General features: G+C 45.1%; 1 protein-coding gene across 5 annotated transcripts in view; it reads left to right on the top strand.

Moving 5' to 3' along the window:
• The window catches only part of dlgap4b (discs, large (Drosophila) homolog-associated protein 4b), a 165,917-nt gene that overhangs the window by 98,574 nt on the left and 46,868 nt on the right, over positions 1-20,475 (top strand). For all 5 annotated transcript variants that reach the window (XM_064306754.1, XM_064306751.1, XM_064306753.1 and 2 more), the window contains one exon: positions 6,710-6,766. The gene's annotated coding sequence lies outside the window, so the exon portion shown is untranslated. The remainder of the gene's footprint in view (positions 1-6,709; positions 6,767-20,475) is intronic.

Here is a 20,475-nt window from a genome sequence, read left to right as displayed (position 1 = left end):
TCTAATTCTGCCCATTCCTTGAGGGTTTTGTGTTGAACATTTGGAGGCCATGTTTGCTGTGTAGGCTAACTTATCTGATAATCAGTGCAAATGTTTAGTGGGCTGCCAATCAGAAGTGAATATCAATGCAGTTAGTACCTGTAGGATAAGAGCGGTTAGACTCAGCTGGGCTGTTAGCATGGTCGGCTCTCATAATCATCCAACAATATTTTCATAATCTAAATATTAAACATACTATTTCAATAGGTTGAGCTATTCACACAGTTTAGCACATTCAATAACGCATAGTTCAGAGAAGTTTACGATAGAACACAAATGTAAATGTAATGTGAAGAGGGAGTTATGTCACTCCTCGGAAGTGTAAGAAAGGACGGGTGGGGACAGGGGGTGGGAGGAGAGGTTAATGTGGGGAGCCCCTACAGCCGGTGCGCGGTTGTAGTGCATTCGCATGTCACCCTGGGAGACATTTTTAAATCGATACCTTTCTGCCGCCGCCCTTTGCAGCCAACCAGGGCAAACATGTGCAACGGCTAAATTGACGGTAATTAAGAGCCCGTTTAGGGACGTAATAGGATTTGTCTGGCCGGCCCCTGGTCTTCTGGGCTGCTTCTACGTGCGGCTCAGCACTGTGGGGAATATGGTCTGCCACACAGTGGACTGCAGCCTTCCACTGCTGTATCCTGAAGGATCGTTGACTTTGCAGAACTACCTCAGGTGAAGTTTTGGCACTGGTGTTTAAAAAGAATTTATGTAGCCGAAAAACAGATGGTGCTCTGTTGTCCAGTGCAAAGATGTTCTGTATAGTGAACGCCAGACAAACGGCCAGATTGGATCTGTAGTAGAGTCTTGGGACAAACGGTCAAAGCGGGGATTAAAGACCGTTCCACTCTAATGCCTAGAACACACTTCATAATTCTTGAAAGCTGCTTTTGCTGCCAGTAGATCTGACCCATGAGGAGTGGAGCAAAATGTAACAAGGGAAGTCTTTTCGAACCGTACGCAGATTTTTGAAATCTGGGGTCACCAGATCATTTCAGAGGCATATGGGTTCCGATACGGTTATAAAACCCTGACCATAACTCCGTCTATTTATGATGAGCCATCTTGCTATTTAATTATACTTATGTTGCTTCCATTGTTTCTAGTGGGTGGGTGTTTGCAAACGGATTAAACGCCATAACTCAATAAAATCCGTATCTTCATCTTCTGTTTGGCATGTCATTTTGGCTTGGCACTTGCTGCTTCGGCAGATGCCAAAAAAGAAAAAAAAATGCACAAAATGTCTGCTCATATGAATGGAGGACTTCAAAGCATTTCAGCTTTCAAATTAAAATGTGAGTAGTAAATTCTCAGTAATTATAAGTGTGGTGTGAATTTTATGTGAGGTCTAATGTGCATCACCACGTGGGTGTTGCAGATGTGGTTGAGGTGAACTTCCCCTCTTAACTGTAAATTGCTTTGAGATTTTGGAATGCGCAGTATAAATGCAGTCTATTATTTATTTATTTTTATTCTAATTATAATTATAGTGATAATCATTATTCTCGTAATCTATACTGGAATTTTCCTTTTAAGCTGCTGCAGCTACTGCTCTAGAAAATTGAGCAGCTGACACAGGTGGATTGCAGGTGTCAAATCGCCTGTGGGGGACGCTAAGCTAATTGAAGCCCACAAGAGCAATCTTCATAGTCAGGCTTGTCATTCTGTAATGTTTTAGGGTGTTACATCTTGGCAGTTTGAGTAGCAAGTATCAAGGAACCATAACTCCTAGCAGGTAGAATAGCTAAATTAGGACTAAATTAGGCATCGGTGCACAGTTTTCTCTCATTTATATATGAGGACCCTGTAGGGAGGCCAGCAAGATGGAGGCTAATTAGAGCTCAGTTATCCTAGTGTTGGAGGACTCCTCCGTTTACCTTCCGCTCTTTGTTAGCTCTCCAGGAGTTTGTGTGCTTAGAAGCTCCGAGGGGAAAGGATAGCAGAAAGCATTCTGCCTTTTTTGTGTTTTTACTGTCCCAGTTTTTCTTTATGTCTCCTTCTTGGAAGTGCCGGTTTGCGCCTCTCAAATTACCGTGAAGCTTCCCTCGCCCGAACACCAGGAGCTCTGCAGCTGAAGCATGTGCACTCCTCCAGTGCACTCACCTGTCAGCCACTGACAGGCCAGACTCCGGTGCAGGAGAGAGCTGGCAGTGATTGGTGGAGAGGAGGTGATCACGCTGATGTCGTTCACTGCCAGGCGTGTCATTGGGCGGAACTAATGCAGCGGTAACCGAAGGTAGCCATGACAAATTAAGTCTCCCCTACCTCTGGCAGGGCGAAGATGAGGTCTGCTGAGGTTGTAACCCAAATTGAGGCTTTAAAGACCGGGTTAATGAAAATAATCATGTTTTTTTTTTCATCTTTGTCTTATGCATAAAGCATGAAGGAAAACAAATAATATGATATTAAGGTGAATTCAATTAAGATTTGATTTAATTAGTTTATTTTAATTTGAGTGTTTTCTTTCTTTTCTTTTTTATTATCCTGAAAGCAACTAATTTATTCTTATCCTGCCCATTACTTGAGGGTTAGGTGTCGGACATTTGGAGGCCATGTTTATTGAGCAGGCTAATTTACATGATAATCAGTGCAAATATTTAGTGGGCTGCAAATCAGAAGTGACCATCAATACAGAACAGATGCCAAATGGCATGTTTCACCTCTAGATCTCCTATTTAGAGATTAAGCACTTAACAACCAAAGGCAATATTTTTTCATTTTCCTTTAAAGTAAGTTTCATGATGGTTAATGGTCTCATTAAATGCAAGTTGCAAGGCCTTTAAATTGTGACTATAGGGCCCAAGCTAATGCTCGTGGTAAGCATCTTAAATGGCTTAGCCGAATGGGAGTCTTCTTTGGGATGTTTTTATTACGAAGCCTGTGAAACCTGCCACCATGTTATATACTAGTTTGTGTTTCTCATCTCATTACAGTTATTGTCACCAAATAAATTCTATATGGTAAACAAGGGATGTTATAAGGAACAATTGATTGAAGGTATGGTTTGTTCTTTATTCGTCAGTAAAATGTAGGTGGGACCATTCATGTGTGTCTAATTAGACTGAGCAGATTTCAACTACTTCATTTATTTATTTTGTTTGGCAAGTAAAAATTATATGTGTTTTCTAAGTAGATATTCAGATTCAACTTGCACACATACTTATCTTTGATGTTAGGAGGCGATTCCTTGTAAATTTGCTCAGGAAAAGCATACACTAACAAGTGGGCAGTTTTTTGTTTTTACCTGAAAAATCTTTGAAAAGAATGATCATGTTTATAATAAAACAATGGTAAGTAAAACATTGTGTGTTAGGTAGCACATATTTCAGATTGTTTTCAGTAGGCCTCTTTGTAACAGTACCCTGTTGAATAAGAGGTGGCTCCCCACTGAGTTAAAAACACACTGCTAATGTATTGATTAGCAACACATATTTTGTTTCTATCTTACCAATGTAATGAGAGCACATTCATCTTGCTCTTCCCATAGAAGGTTTGCTGGTATAAACAAGGGACAAATTGATCGATCGGTTTACAACGAAGCTGAAAATCATCTCAGAAAAGATTTTAATTCCCTCTACTTTACATTCTGAATGCATAAATGGCAGATACGGACATCAAATTAGTGTGAGATGAGCTTTAATTATGTAAAATCAATGACATCTGAATCCAGTGACTTGACAGGTGATAATAATGGTCAACAGTTGTCCTTTGCTTTGGTAGCTGCATCAGCAGCAGGTGCTGGTTCAAAGACACAAGAGACAGAGGTGGCGGAGGCTGGGCGTGTGTGTGTGTGTGTAGTAAGTGGCTCTGCTCTACACCAATGAGAAGAGTTTGGGCCACACGTGTACTGAACTATGTCCGCTAAAATGTGACGGGGGTCAAGGTTGCAGAAGCGATGGGATGGGAGGAACCATTCAAGTTGGGGGGGGACGGCTTGACACATAATTGGAGGGACACGCAGACCTCTGTTAAAAATAAGTTAGTCCGCCGTAACATATTAGTGAGCAGAAAGGGTGGAGGAGCCATAGATGCATCTGTTATGTTGCAGTTATGTTAAGTATGCCCTTCACTAACCTTCAAACTGGGCCCTAGTTTTGGATATATTTTTTCTTGTGGTAATTCATCAATTGAAAGCACACTCTTTAGGCCCTGGTTAAACAGATGAGGTCGAATTTACAGAAAAACGTTATTTGTTAACTTCAAAGTCATTAATAGCTGATATATGTAGCTGAAATATTGTTGGAGTTGAACAACGGCAATATGATGTAAATTTACATAATTAGAAATATAAATATACCTCATTTACTATTCTACATGAAATATACAATGCAACATTCCCTCATGGGCTACACTAGATATTCCATCTTTTTTGTAAGTATGCTTAAAGTATGCTTAAATCAAAGGCACTGAGTGCACTTACCTTACTATTCAGCAGTGCACCCTTAGTTACTCTTCTCTGAATTTGCTTGAATGTGGTGTGTTCTCTTGACTTAAACTGATTTTGTGGGTACCTCAAGTTTGAATAGACCCTGTGGAGGAATTGGCACGGCATTGTTACAGTTTTATGTTGTGCTGCATTGGGCCACGTTTATCCTCTTTGTAAAGTATTTTGTTTTTTATTTACCTGCAGAAGTGCTTCCATGGCCTTGTGAGTAAGCACACCTATACTGGGGAAATGTAGGGGTTCAGTCCAGCCTCGCCCCAAAGACATTAAAAGTGTGAGCACCCCTTGGGTCTTTTCCCGGTGCTCAGCATAAAAAGAGGTGTGCTGGCTGCGATTGGCCTGTAATAAGCTGGTGCCTTGCCTAGGGTATTGTAAACAGGCCGCTTTATTTCACTGTGTTAGCGAGGAATGAGCTCTGATCCTATGCGCCGCCCCGCCCGCGGTGTACGTGTTTCACCCATATGAAACAGGCCTGAGGGGCCCGGTGGTCTTCTGGTGACCCCTCTGCTCAGATCTGGCTCCGCTGTAGGGCCTGGTCTGGCGGGATTCAGCCTGACCCTCGCTAGCTAGCGGAACTAATCCCGTCCGGGGGGGGCTTCTCCTTGGCTCCACGTGGGGCTCCGGGTCCCTGCAAAGAGCTTGTGTTTTCAGGCGCAGAAGTGCTGGCCTGCGAGCGGCGGGAGGAGCAACGAAACGGGCCGCTAAAGAAAACCTGGCGGAATTCTAGTAAATTCTATTGTAATGCTATTCTCGTCCCTCTGTCAGAGCGGTCGTTCCGTGGATGACGCGTGCGTGCTTTTTTGCGATGGGCGCATGACAGGCCGGGCCACTTCAGGCAATCGCAGCTCGGTCAGCCGCAGGTCAGCGAGCAGGAAACGTTCAAAGGGCTCTTTGATGCTGGCAGCAATGGAGGAGGAGCAAAGAGACCTGCTATGCCTCTTCAGCCACTGTCAGCGTCCTGCTTTCTGCTAAAGCGAGAGAAACGGTCAGGAGCACAAGCCGCAGCTTAAACTACAGGCATGCACAGCTGAGGTCAACTTGTCAATCAGCCCAGGTGTTGCTAGTTGCCTTTGTGGAGCCTTTTTACAGGCCCTGCCTACCATGCCCTGGGAGGAAGAGGCTTTCGTGGATAGAGTTGCTGGGTCTGGGATGAGTCTGGAGGTCTTTGGTTCAGTTTTGATCCAGTTCTAGTTTTTCTTTGTTTCTTTTCCTTATGCGAACTGTTCACTCTGGGGGGAAAAAAGGGGGGAAATTAAACCTCCATTAGCCAATTCAGCCATTTCCCTGCTTTCTCCCCTCTCTGAATGTCAGCCACACCTGTTACTGTGTCACAGGCTGTTCCCAGAAAGCTGTCGCGCAGTGGTTTGCTTTACTCACTGCACCCTGGCTGAGCCTGTCCAGGTGAAGAAGACCTCAATGGTGATATGAGTAGCCATCGGCGATGCGCACGTGCCTGGGAGCTGATTACATGGCTGAGCAATGTCAGAGAACAAATACCCTCTTCACTCAGACCTGATGTGGAGGCTACGTAGCGGTTTGCTACAAAGGCGCGATGGAGAAATGCAGGTTATGTGGGACAGGGTAATCAACTCTTCGAGCCTCTTGAAATAACCGCTCTGCTCTTTTCCAGTCAGGCAGAAGGACTCAGAAGTAGGCCAGGGTACTGAGGGACACTGGCTTTCCTTCAGTCTCAAACACCGGAATCTCAGGGTCTGTTTTGGTTGTGAGGAAGCAGGAAGGCCTCCTTTGAATGCTTTTTTGCAAAACATCAGTGTTCAAAGAATGTAGGGGGTGGTGGGGGGCATGAAAGAATTTATTATTCACTGTAATTTTCATGTAATCCGGCACTATCTGTCAGAACCATGTTTATGCTCGCAAAACCGGGGGTAGGATTTTCACTTCTTTAAATATTTGCTTTATGCATTCTCTTAATATGCATTACAATACAAATTTGCAATCAACTAAAGTGTTTTACTACAGCATTAACATAGAGAACATTTTCTCAGAAGGCTACAGAATTACATTTTATTCGATTTGACTTTCCCTAGATGTTCCTTTTACTCAAAGGCAAACTAACATTGCTATGTTGAATTGTCGGAGTTGATTGCTTTGGGGTTGTTTATAAGCTCCAGAGAGAATTGCTTTGACAGTACTCAAAGGGACACAGAATGCAAAACTTCTTTCAGCCAAAGTTTCTGAATCTGTTTCTCTTTCTCCCTTTGACAGGAAGGAAAACTAGCGAGCGTTCTCCTGACCCGAGCCCCAGTAGAATGCGCAGCCGATGTAAGTACGAGCTGTCTCTCCTTTCGTAATGGCTGGCCGGGAGAAATGTGAAGGAGCCGGTGGGGATACTAGAGCACTGCACAAATAAGTGACTGGTCCGAGATGACCTTGTTTTAAATGTAGGGCACTCTCAGGCGCTCTCCATTAACGGGAAAGGCCCGGGGCTGAGAGGGAGGAACTCCTTTGTATCTTTCGCTTTTTGTGTGATGCTGCTATCGGACAGGAACTGCAGATTTCGAATGCTCATGCTAACGTGCTACGGGAGAGCAAGCCTGAGCTCAATCCCCAGACGGTCGTCACGTGCTGACTCTAGTCGTGTTTTTGTGTGATAAGAAGTGAAAAATGAAAAATTTTGACACTTCACCAAACCCCCAGCCACGCTTGAAAGGAATTATGGCGGCCATGTTTTAGGTAAATTTGACAAGAAAGGTTGGGTTTGATGCAAACTGCCGGTTTTATGGTTAATTGCATCACAGTGCACTGTAATGGTCTGTTTCAAAACTTTTATTCACTTCATAAAAGCCTCAGAGACACAAATCTAGATTAAGCTCATTTGTGTGATTGGCAAACCTTTCCGTTGCATGCAGAGGGTACAGGGTAGAGATATTTGTTAGCTACTGTTTGGCTTTCATTATCCTGTCTGAACGGGTCTAAAAAATAAATATGATGTTCAAAATGGAGGATCTGTTTCCTTTCCATGGCAATAATTTATCCTTTCCTGCTAACATGAAGAAAACTGGAAATACGCTCCTGAAAGGCATTTTAATAAAAGGAATTGCCATGACCTCAAAAAATGAATATGTATTGTATATAATCCAGTTCATTGGATGAGTGCTCATCAACATTCCTATGGGAAGTATAGAATTTAGGCTAGCTGGGCCCAGACAGGCGATATGATGGACCTCTGTCACTGTGCTGCGCTGGTTCTACTCTCCAGAACGAAATGTATCGAAACATCTCAATTACGTGACATCCTGGGCTTTAGCCTTTAATCATTCTGACACCCTTTTCCCCTTGGTGACACTCGGAATTAACTACCTCTGTGTGTAATTACGCACTCTTTATTCACATTGCACAGTGGCTTTGTTTGATAAGGTGCGCTCTCCAAACATATCAGTGCCTGTTCCACAGCCCAAGCCTGGACCCCTAACCTGTGATTAATTGAGTTATGGAAAGACAGTTGCTTCCACCTTAGCCACACTGTGCATGCACTTCTGCTTCCTTTCTGCAAGAACTGCTGCATATGTCTGACAGAATTCATTATGAAGTTTATAATGCGCGTGTCAGCTGTGGGGATGATTGAGCCTCTGTAGCTGTGCCTCAGCTGTAGGAAAATATGTGGCAGACTAACATTAGTCATCCTATTCTACGTCCATGTCATGCTACCCTTTCAAATGATACCTTCTCAGGAGTTCCACAGCAGTGTCCATCAGCGGATTTGACATTCTCACACTGGATAAGTGTGGTCCCTAATTGCAATTTTGGAGAATTATACAGCATTCTTCCAGAAGCATATTTCTGTCTCTTTTTTAAGAGCTCTCACCAACAGCCACCATCTTCGCTACTGCGGGGATTTCTACTGTATTGTTCCAAGATGAGGATAAGAGACAGACATGTATGAGCCAACATCCCATGGTTACTCAGAACAATATATTTTATTTTTGAAAGTATATTTCCTACATTTTATAATCTTCTGCTGCTCTTCCGCTGTGTCTTTGTTTCACTCTTGCTGAACCATTAAAGACAGTGGGGGGCGGGGTGGCAAATCAAGAATAATGTAAGTCCTTTCATGGTACATATTTTATCGTCTTGCATTCAAAGAGCATAAATTGACAGAAAGCACTTGTTTTGAGGAGCTGAGATAAATCCTTGTACACGTCTGGCCTTTCCGCTGCTTTTCTCTGTCATAAAATGAAAGGACCAGACCAGTGTTAAAGAGGAGCATTAATCACCAGAACGTTACAGTGTAGAGGTTTATGCAGCTCACAAAAGGAGGACACTGTGCTTATGAGATTGAATTTCACTTTCACTTTCACTCAAGTCTTTCAATACAGCATGTTTGACTGACTCAGGGTAATGCTAGCAGATATTAAGCTCACCCTGACTAAAAATGATTCCTGTGCCTCGGCTTTAACGAGACTCAGTTATGTTAGAATTATGCAGCTGAGTAGATGATGAAAGGCTTCTCTGATTAAAATTCAATCTATTACCTTCAACAGAGTGATGAGACACAACATACTGTAGGCTAGGACCGCTGTATATCGACATTTCTTAGCAAAGACCTTTCAAAGGTGCATTCTGTTTGCTGGTTTCGTTGTGTGCCTGTGTGGCAGGAAGGATGGAACTGTAGTGTTCTGTGATCCACTGTTGAAGTTTCTGCTTTCACCAATTAGGTTTTTAGGTCTGTTAGGAGGTAGTCAGGAAGGGCTTTTTGCAGGTTGTCTCTGTTGATTCATCTGGGAACATTAAATCAGAAATGCTGCATTCCTTCAAGATCCTTGAAAGTCCTAAAATTTAGAAAACAAACTATAAATAAATCTCTGTCAAGGGCTTAACTGAAGAGTTTCTTTTCTTTTAAATTGGGTCTTCAGAAACTAATACTGGAACATTCTACTCTACTGTGTTCTAAATCGTTGGTGTTTGCATGAAGGTTGAAAGAGCTGATAACACAGCGAGGCCATTTTTGTTTTCCCCATCATATAGAATGCAAAATATTACAACTGCCCAGATAATGGGGCCTTAGACCGAGATAGCAAGCGACTTCGGACCGGATCAGTGCTGGCTGTGCTGACTGTGCTGACCAGGTCCGGCCCGGAGTCGCTTGCTATCTGGGGAAGCACTTGAGAAGTCATTGAATTTATGACAGGTTAGTACCGAAAAATCGCTCATTTATCTACTGTGGTGGTGGTGGGTGGAGGAAAGTAGGTGAGGAATTGGAGGCAACCCCCCGGACTCAGCAAAACAGCAGTTAAATTAAGCCACCCGCGGGCTGGCTGAGGAAACAGGAAGCGTGAGCTTGGCCAGCACCGATCAGGATGTGTCACACACTGCGGTCCCCTCCCGGCCCTTTATGACATCAGCAAAGCTGCTGACACAGATCAGTGTGCCGTTCATTCGAGTTCAAGACACACACACACACACACACAGCTGCACTGACCTTATTCTTATCATTAAGAAGCTCTTTCTCTCCTTCTCTCTCTCTCTCTCTCACTCTCTCTTGCTCACTCTTTCTCTTTCTCATATCTCAGTTGGCACCACTCCCCCTTACCCCACACCCGTACACACTCACACACATACACACACACACCAGTCACAGGCAGTGCCCAACAGCCAGTGGCTAGCCTTATCTACCTTTGCCTGAAAGGGCCCCCCCCCCCACTGATCCACCCACACACCCTGCCTCCCCAGTACATCTCCAACAACTGCAACCAAAATAAATAAAAGAGAATTCATCCCTTAACGCCCGACACTCAGCAGATCATATTTTCTACAAAGATGAATTGAGAAAAATGAATTTCTACTTTTTTCTGGAGTGCCCGTCCTGTGTCGTTACGTCAGGTAGGGACAGGGAGGCTGAAAGAGACATTCCCTCAGCCTTTGAATATTACTTCACACTCATAGGCAACCTGCATACCTACTGTACTGTGCTGATGTCACTAGACAACTATGACCAGCCTTGTCTGTGCCGCTAGTCAACTATGACCAGCCTCGGCTGTGCCGCTAGTCAGCTATGACCAGCCTCGGCTGTGTCACTAGACATCTATGACTAGCCTCGGGTGTGCCGCTAGACAACTATGACCAGCCTCGGCTGTGTCCCTAGACGACTATGACCATCATCGGCTGTGTCACTAGATGACTATGACCAGCCTCGGCTGTGCCATTAGACAACTATGATCAGACTCGGCTGTGTCACTAGACAACTATGACCAGCCTTGTCTGTGCCGCTAAACAACTAAGACCACCTTTGACTGTGCCCCTAGATTACTATGATCAGCCTTGGTTGTGCCACTAGATGAGTATGACCTGGCCTCTCTTCTGTGGTTTTGCGTGGACTTTATTGCATAAAATCAACACAGACCTACAGGCGGGTTTACCAGAAGTGTGCATGCGCTTCAGCTGTGGTGGCCCTGGTGTGTGGGTGTCACAGCATTAATCTGAGCAGGACAATAAGTGACTCCAAATTGGCCAGGCTAAAAGCGGAAGGGGGGTGTTATAAAACTCATAAAGGCCGCAGAATAAAAGCTTTGAAAGTAATTTAGAGCTGTTATGATCTTACTCCGGTTTTTTGGAGAACAAGAAACCAGCTTGCAAATCCCTGGAGATTCAGTGGCAATGTTTAAGCACAGTGTACTGCCCTCTCTCTGTTTCGCTGCAGTCACATGTTATGCCCATGTCTATGTAGGGCAATGCAGAGGCAGTAAATATGCGACAGGAAGCCATTAATTATTTATTTACCTGTGCAGGTACTTTTTCTGCAAGGCCACTTGTACATCTTTACATTGGTTCAGCAGGATCTTTGAAAGAAGAAGTTGCAGTTGTGAGCCTTTAAAATGGCAGCCTGCCATCGAGCCTGCAGGGCTGATTTTTCCGGTTGCTTCTCCCCGCGGTGCCACTGCGCATCTGTATGCGCATGCCTGAGGTCATAGCTGCAGGGCAGCTCGGACAACTCTGTCACGTGACTAGCTTGGGGGGAGGAGTCGGGTGCGGGACATCTGGTGTGTATGCGTTTCTGCTCTCCCTGATAAAGGGACAATTAGTTAGCGATTAGCGAACGGAAAGGCTATCGACTGCTTCCGCTACTGCCTGCTTTGGGGGGTCAAGCATCTGTCTGACCTTTATGTGGAGTCCGGATAATGACATTGTAGGTTGCAGCTCTTCCGTGGAGTGCCACGCGGCGCAGAGACGCCATGGGCATCTACCAAAATGCAAACAGCCTTTCGACCCCGCCCTGGCCTTCATTGGATTGGTTTCAGGTATGGTTGTATGGCTCAGAAGTAAACTTGGAGGTGCTTTCTTTAAATTCTAAAGCAGAGGATGCCTCCAGAGTGTCTGATTTGGCCCTCAGTGGACTGCTGGATCGCCCCCGTAGGAGTCCTTTCGCTTGGAGAGAAATCTGGGATAATGCTCTGCATTATAGCCCGTTGAATACTTGCAGAGAAAAGTTTGCACTAAAACAACGACCATTACCAGAGATTTGATTTGAGCGTGACTTGAAATGAACAATGAAAAAAAAAAGATATGCTCTTTACGCATTTAGTCTTAACAGGCTCAAAGGACCTACTTCTCGCAATAATGTGTGATTAAGACATAATTGTGAGTCGTAAGTTCTTCGGTTCCCGTGTCTGTGCATTCATTACAGCAAAAACGTCAGTTGCATCGAGGCTCTTCAGCTGCTATGGTGATACGACGTAATCCCACTTCACAGTGAGTGGACATTGCACATGTGCAGTAATATTATCAGCGAAGTCAAAATGGCGCAAGGATAGGGGGCTCAACAAACGATGCAAAGATGGCGCATACAGGTTGTCTCTTTTTATGAAGTGATATTGTCAATAGTAATATTTCAATGACATTTTCTTGTATGTACATACTGTTTCGTTGTCACATATTTGGAACAGTGCATTTAAGGCTAAAGTCAGGGGTAGGACTTGGAAGTAGAACAAGATAGAATAAGAATTAGGCTCAAGTAAAGAGAGTTAGTTAGGTTAGTGCTTATGCAGGCAAATTGCAGTGTAACTACAGATCTATTTGGGGCTTTGGTAAAGTGGGACAGGGAGAAGATGCTTGGGCTTGTGGGTAGCCCGAGGGATACACCAGAGCAGCGGCCCCTAAGGTACATTTACGGGCCCGTCTGTTGTGTTTGCTCGATCCGATACCATCAGCGACAAAGTGGAAGTGCCGGCATGCCGGGGATATGTCCGTTCCTCTCGTCAACTCAAGCAGGAGACGCAGTGAAAAAAAAAGAGGCTCAGTCTAGACGGGCTCCCCGTTGCCATGGAAAAGCGCCTTCCCATTGACAGAGGAGCCGCCAGGGGCTTTATTCCCGTCGCCAGAGATCGAGCGACTGACCCACTTTTCGGGGATGGCTTCGGTCGAAGTACGTCATGGCGCTTCTGCCCCCACCTCGCCGCATTTCGCGCCCCCTTCTGCCCCACGAGAAGGGCAGAAGATCGCTCTTTTACCCCCGGCTGGTCAGACGGCGACCCTTCCGTCCTCCTGATTGCCATTTCACGGTCACAGTCCGAGAAAGAGCAAAAAACGTAAGGGGTCCACTGCGGCACTCGGAACGTCCTGAAAAAGCTTTTCAGACGCAGCATCCATCCCGAGAATCTTTCCGCGGACTAAGAAAAGCCTGGTGTCGGTTTCGCTCCCGTTGGAGTCTGAGCGCGCCCTTAGTTATTTATTCATTGTGCAGGCTGGCTTTTCCTGGCCCGCAGTCTCTGTGTACTTTCAGTGCAGCTTCCTACATGGTTTTTAGCGGTGCCGATGCAATATTTATTGGAGGTTTATGACCTGAGTCAGGTCTGAAGTCTACTCCTGCTGCCAGCAGCCGGCGGAGCGGCTTTGGTGTTCAGAGCTGAGAGGCTGCTGTGTTCAGTCGTGTGGCTTTAGTGTTCAATGGAGGCATTTGGCTCAGGTGGCCCGAACGGCACGCTAAGAGCAAAGAGAAGTGACGAGCGGGGATCACAGAGCCGGTCGCACCCGCCCGAAAGAGGGGCGAGTCCGCTCTGCCGTGGACTGAGAGAGAGAGAGAGAGAGAGCGAGAGAGAGCGAGAGAAAGAGAGAGAGAGTGTCCGCTCAGCATTCTGGGATAGGAACCCGGGTCCTGTAGCTCTGTTAAATACCCGGTACCCACAGGCCAGGCCCCCCAGCCCTGCCGAGAGAGCCGCGAAACGGCGCAAGACCCCTCGACGGGAGACCGGCAGGCACTAGCACAGCCCACGGCCCTGGGGTAAAGGCCAGTGAAGGATGCACTCCCCCTGAAGGCCACTTTTCTGCCGCACTTTCCAGCAGATCAATTAAACCTATCTTTGCTACTCTGTTACTGCAGCAATGGTGGTAAACTGCGCAGCAATGGTTCTGGGGTCAGCAGCGTGATAACCGCAGCACGTCAATTTAAGGGGCACGTTCTGGAACGGGGGTTGTTTTATATTGTACACCGTGTGTATTGTAACATGTGCTCCCCTCTTCTGTGTGTTGCTTATGCCTGCTTGTTATTACATTATTATGACACAATGTATTTGCCTACCTGATGCCCATTTTCAGTGAGACCGGTGCAGTTTGCCCCTTTTTTTAGGTGTTGTGGCCACTGAACCACACCCAGGTCTCCCACTCTGCAGCACAGTGACATCATCTCGTCACCACAAGACTGGGCCTTGTGGCAAGGTTAAATAGAGAGGTCCTGCTGCAGCAATCTGCCGGACCACCCTGCCTGACCGCATGACCTCTCTCGCTCTCTGTTATTGGTTTAACAGCTGGACACTGTTACATTACATTACAGGCATTTAGCAGACACACTTATCCAGAGCAACTTACACAACTTTTTACATAGCATTTACATTGCATCCATGTATACTGCTGGATATATACTGATATATACTGCAATGCAGGTTAATTACCTTTCTCAAGGGTACAGCGGCAGCGGTCAACCCGCGAATCAAACCTGTGATGTTTATGTTACTAGATTAGCTCCTTACCCATCATACTACACGTTACTGAAGCTCAGCACTACAGCTGTGATTCAACTGGTTTGAACTAGGATTCAAACTGATCACTGAAGACAACTCTATGTGTTTGAATTTACGGCAATGAATATGGGAGCCAGTTGAGGAGCCCCTCCACAGACACTGTCCTGAACTCAATTTAGGGACACAAGGTAAACAGAAAAAGGCCCCTCCGTGCACAGCCGTCACAGAGCTTTATAACAGCTTTCAGGAGGCAGGTGCAGATTGTTTATGGCAACCAGATGGTCGGGTTCTGTCCTCTCTGCTTCCTCGCTCCAAGAGGTCCCCGATTTGTGTCAGCAGTTTCTGATGCAGTTTCCGTTTTATGAATATTCATCGAGTGGTGTGACCAACGACATGACACCCATTGCCAGAAGTATTTTCCTTGGTCCTGCCTCTTGATTATTATTTATAGGATTTATGAGATGCTTATAAATGCAGCTCAGTTTGAGGCCCATTCTGAGCTGAAGTGCTGACTGTGTTCAGAGGATTCTGAACCGGGCAACTGGATCTGTACAGTTCGGGTCTTGAAAAGTGGCCTTTCAGGATACTCACTGACTTGACAGTTAACCTTTATAATGCTGTCCTGACCTTTCTCTGTGTGTGAAACCAACTTAGGTGTCGTTCCGGAGAAAAGCTGTTGTTATTTTTGACAGAACATTTTCTTTCGCGGTGTAATATTCCGATACCTGCTCAGCCCAATGAGTTGTTACGGGGTAACGTATAAATGTTGGGGCTGACAGTCTCCTTCCCGTTCCAAAAACATGAAGATGAAAGCCCTCGCTGAAAGTATAAGCCATCGCAGTACAGCAGCTTGTCACAGCCGTGAAACAGGAACGCTGTTTGTTAGTCGCTATACAGCTCTAGCTGTGACATGATGTGCGAGTAGCGGTCCAGACCGGCAGACAATGAACAGCTAATCAATCACTGTCTGAGCGAGTGCTGCTACACACAATGCTAAGTGCAAGTTGATTGATTGGTTTGTTCAGTGTGCGTCTGTTTGCAGCGATATCCACATATTCTGTGTCATACCACATAGCTCCATATAGCTGACAATCAAAACGAATTGTGTTTCTCTATCAGTGCATGGAGGATGCCCATCTGTGTGGCTTTGTTTTGAGTCAATTGTCGAGCAAATCTTGTCCTCCTCCATTTTGATTGTGCACACCGGTCCTTATAACACTATTATATTAACATTATATATTTAATATTGTTGTTGGCAGGTCTGTTTTGAACACAAGCCCATGCCTGTAATTGAACAGAAGAGCGAACGGAGGGTGATTACTGGGGGAGCAGTGACGAGCGATCTGCACGCGCGTTAGTTACAGGCCCGGCGGCCCAAATGTCACGCTCATTACGGTGGTGTTCGCTTTACGGCCTCGGTCCAGACGCCGAACGTCATCTCTCCTCCTTCCTGTCGCAGCCGGCACGGCTGCTGCAGGCTCGCTCTGAAAGGCCGCAGCGTTGAAACAACGCCCAAACAACATCCAGCGCTATCCTGCCAAAATCCCCACCCCCAAAAACCAGTGCTCTGTGTTGGCTTTGTGTCTTTTCCAGAAGTGACAATTGCACTCAGTCATTCTGTTTTTTCTGTGTCCATAAATTCCGTATTGGTCAGACAAATCTGAAATAAATGCCCTGCAGGTTTTCAGTGTAAATTGCAGGCATTGTTCTTAGACATACTGTATCAAATCATTAAATCAAGCTCAGCTGTTGAGATTGCCCTTGTTCCATTCCGTTTAAAGCAATTCTTTGAGGGTAAAGGGATCAAGGATCGATTGGTCCTTCTGACGGGCTATCTGTGCTGACCACAATGAAAAGCTCTCTGGCGGGCTTTTGGGCACATCTATCACGTGGATATTGAGAGCGTTCTCAAATGCAGATTATAATGATTGATGTGGCTCTCCCTGATTGGAGATTTTAATGATGCTATTAGCATCAGTCTGGCTTCTCTACAATGGGTTTATTTAAGTACTTTTTTGCTGAACATGGAATAAATCTCTTTTTCCATTCTGGAAATATTGAATTATAGGTGCACAAAAAGTGCTAGCTTTCGATTCAAGACTATTCGTAATCCTCTTTGAATCGCAAAGAATTAGACAGCAACTTTTTGAAGCAAAGATGGAAAGTGTGTCACACATTTTTTTAGGGCAGGGAAAGTTCTCTTCCCCCCCCCCCCCTTGTCTCCAGTACTGAGGTTCCTCTCTTTCAGTGGTTTTTCTCTCTTTTTTTGCTAGTCTTCAGAGATTGGCTAATACAGGGAGCCCATCCATCACGGCGGGAAGGCAAGTTGTAAATTTATCGCGGAGAAAATAGGGCAGCGCGTAGCCGTGGCGGCGGCGCGGACTGTAATTAGGACAAGGTTAGCGTGAGCCGCGCGGCCTCGACGCTCGCCGTGAGGCTCTCAGTCCCACGATCCTCTGCTCCGACACCCCCGTTTCCCCGTTCTCTCGCTCACACTCGCTGTCATGTTTAATGTTCAGACGGTCGCCATTAATTTCCCTTGTTATCCGGGCCCTGCCCAGACATGTTTGCGGATAATAAGAAATAAGAACGCATTAAAAATAAACTGTAGAGGCAGGGACTAGGCACACCAGGAGCCGGTGCTTCCCCCGGGAGAATGAAGAGCAAGTCTCGTTGTCTTCACACCTGACCATCTTTGTCATGCTGCTTTGTTATAATGCAGTCACTATAGCAATCCAAGGAACATAGTAGGTTTTGCAATATGAAAAATGTAAATATGTATTCAGGGCTTGTCAGAGGCAGTGTTATTATTTATTTCTTTGTTTTGTTTTTCTTTCTCCTCTTGATGGCATACAGAAATTCAGACATAAAGAGGGTAACAAGAAAACCTTGCGAAAGCAGCCTTTTTCTGATTACCTCTCTTGTAGGTGTGAAAGGTCTGTGAGCGATGCTGACTTGCTTTCAGCTCGTTTTCATTCCCAGAATCCTCTCTTTCTACATCGCATGCTTTTCACAATGCAGTTGCCATTTCTGTAATGACCTACATTCTTATTCCCAACACTGATCTCCCTTTATCATTGCATTATGTTTATCTAGTGGACGCTTTTATCCAGAGCGGCTTACAACATAGTGCAGACCCTAAGGATGAAGACCAGCTAAGATACAAAATGGGCTCAATCACAATCAAACAAAGTGTTGTTTTCTAAAATACAATATTGCAATAAACATATTGATGCACTTAAACACAACACTGAAGGAATGTTAATAGTAATAGTAATAGTAAAAGAGATGTAAGATTAATTCCAAAGAGCTGTTGCAGTAAAGAAGTGCAGAAGATTAGAGAGTAATTAATAGCAAGTGCTTGGAGAGAGGTGGGATGGGCAGGTGCAGTCTGAAGAGGTGGGGTTTCAACCTGTGGCAGAAGATGGCCGACGACTCGGACATCCTGACTGCAGTCGGCGGCTTGCTGCAAAAGGGAAACGCGTCCCTCCCTTCCACTCGCACTCTCAGAATCCAGCTGTGCTCCGGAGGTGTCTGGCGCGAGCGCGCCCTCCTTTCACACCGTCCCGTTTCCAGCCCTCTGAACGGGTGCCTCGCTGTCCTGTCAGGGCACGCCACGGCAAAAGCAACGTACTGACACTCATACACACTTGCCGTATGGACCATGGTCATCCTAGAGCACAACTTTCTAAAGAATGGCGGTGTAGCACTGGAATGGCCTATATCTATGGTGTTGCGTGGTTATTCTGTTAATCACATCAGCTGAAAGTTAAGCAGTTCTAACTTCCGGTCGGTAGCAATGTTGTTGATGATATGAAATCAAATCAAAATTTATTTATATAGCGTAAACAATTGTCACGATACGCTTCACGGACAACCCTGGCCTAAACCACCGCAGGAGCAAGCTTGGAGCAACAGTGGTAAGGAAATCAGTCGGTGAAAAGCCAAGAAGCCCAAATGTTTTACGCAAGAAGAATCAATGCTTTTCTCCTATGCCGTGTACCACCTCCATCTGTTTGCAATCAGCATCATTTGCTCCCATTTCTCTCTTGTGGTTTGGATCGGGATTGCTTCCTCCATTTTAAGCTGGTGATAGGATGTGCACATTTTATAAGCTATTTTGCTTATTTTGTAACAAATAAATGTAATATAGTAAGTGGTATAACATCTCTAAAAATTTCCAGGGTTCATCTGTATTAGAGCAGTAGGTGAGACCACTAAATGCTGAAAAGCAAACCAGTACACTAGAATTGCACTAACACACACATGCAAGCACCTGCACACACTCTCACACACATGAATGCACACACACGCACACACACACAACCTAAGATGGGCTCACTGGAATTAACTAATACGGAGTATACTTTTTGTCGCAACAATCTTCACACCTCTCCTTGTCAATTTGGCACAGACTTGTGCAAGGTAGGAGATCATGGCATCTTTAGAGCCTCTTGCATATGTGCAGTTGTGACCTGAGAGCTGAGATCTTGGCATTTGGCAGGAGACCGATGGCAGCAGGCCCCTTCCTGTAGCCCAGCCAATCACTGACTGTTGCTGCACATAGTTGCGGATTCCCAATGCCAACCAGATGCTCAGCTCCCGGTGCTTGACTTTGAGAGGTCTGTTTCTCTGACACCGAGGCTGTCACTTTCCCGCTTGAACCATTTTATGAACCTGTTGTTGTCATAGGAAATATGTGATGGAGCCCAATAAAACCAATTTCTGCCAAATCTCCAGAACACCCCCCATGACCACCACCTCCATATTCTCCTGCATTTAATATATGCATAGGCTAGTTAACTGCCCTTATCCTCTGGCCATCCTCACATTTTTCCCAGCATGCAAACTGTGCAGAGCATCATTACAGCCCTTGTTACGGAAGAGTTGAGCTGGATGTTATGTGTTAGCCTTGTGAGCCTGTCAAATATCTCTGACATTGTGGTGCAGTTCTCCCTGAAATAAATGGCAGTTGCTTGCTCTTGCCTCAAGACCAGACTGAAATAATCAATCGGAAAGACATAATCCACTACTCAGTCTCCTCTTTAATCTGTTGCCCTGTCATAGAGCCAGAGGCAGTCATTCTTAAAGAAACCGAATGGTTAGTGGGAATGAACGCTTTGTTCTGGATAACTGCTAAACCAGGCAGCCATCTTTCCACTTCAAGGAGATAAGTGGATCGGCCTTCACATAATAAGCAAGTGGCTGTTTTTTTTTTCTTCTTGTAATATGACTTTTATAATCATCATGGTTATATGACAGCTTTAGCGAGAGGAATTAGCGAGGCGCTCATGCAATGCTTTAATAAGCAATAAAAGTCCCATTAGAGTATTTTTAAAAAAGCTGTGTAGAGACGGTCGTTCTCAATGCATCTTGATGAGCATATTAAATGAACGTTTTATGAGTTTGTCATGTTGCCTGTAGCATGATTGGTTTGGACTGTTGTAGATAACACAGCCTGTAGTAAATGGCATATTTACTTTGATTTATATTGCCACCCTGTGGTGGCCTTTGGAACTGCAGGCTTCGCCTGTGCTTGGCTTGTGCTGCAGCATGTCAGGTCAGGGACTGCTGGGTGCGCCAACCACTCATTCACTGTGCTGACAGATGGTCACATCCCCTGAACACAGAGCTACAAATTCTGCTTCAGGAACCCAATCTGAGGCGCATAATCACTGATGCTTGTTCTGTCTCACAAATCTTTACCTGACATGCAGTTAGCTGTACATTGCAAATGTATCTCTCTCTCTCTCTAAATATATATCTATATCCCTCTCTCTCTCTCAGTTTCTCCGAGAATTATATCACATTGCATCCTGCATGTAACATTGGCCATCAGTCAACCTTGATCTTTTTATTTACCTCAGTGTGTGCTGTTACTGATTTTTCTAGCTGTACACACAATCCATTGAACAACAGTGTTCATAAATGAATTTATTTAAATTAATCTATTTAGTCACAGACTCAGGGGAATGATTTGGGGTACAAATTTTGTATCTCTGCACAAACACCCAGTAACAA

This window comes from Anguilla rostrata, chromosome 13 (genome assembly GCF_018555375.3).
Source record: "Anguilla rostrata isolate EN2019 chromosome 13, ASM1855537v3, whole genome shotgun sequence".
Taxonomy (NCBI): Eukaryota; Metazoa; Chordata; class Actinopteri; order Anguilliformes; family Anguillidae; genus Anguilla; species Anguilla rostrata.
The sequence above is the reverse complement of the archived record's forward strand: the minus strand, read 5'-3'. Positions and strand labels throughout refer to the sequence as shown.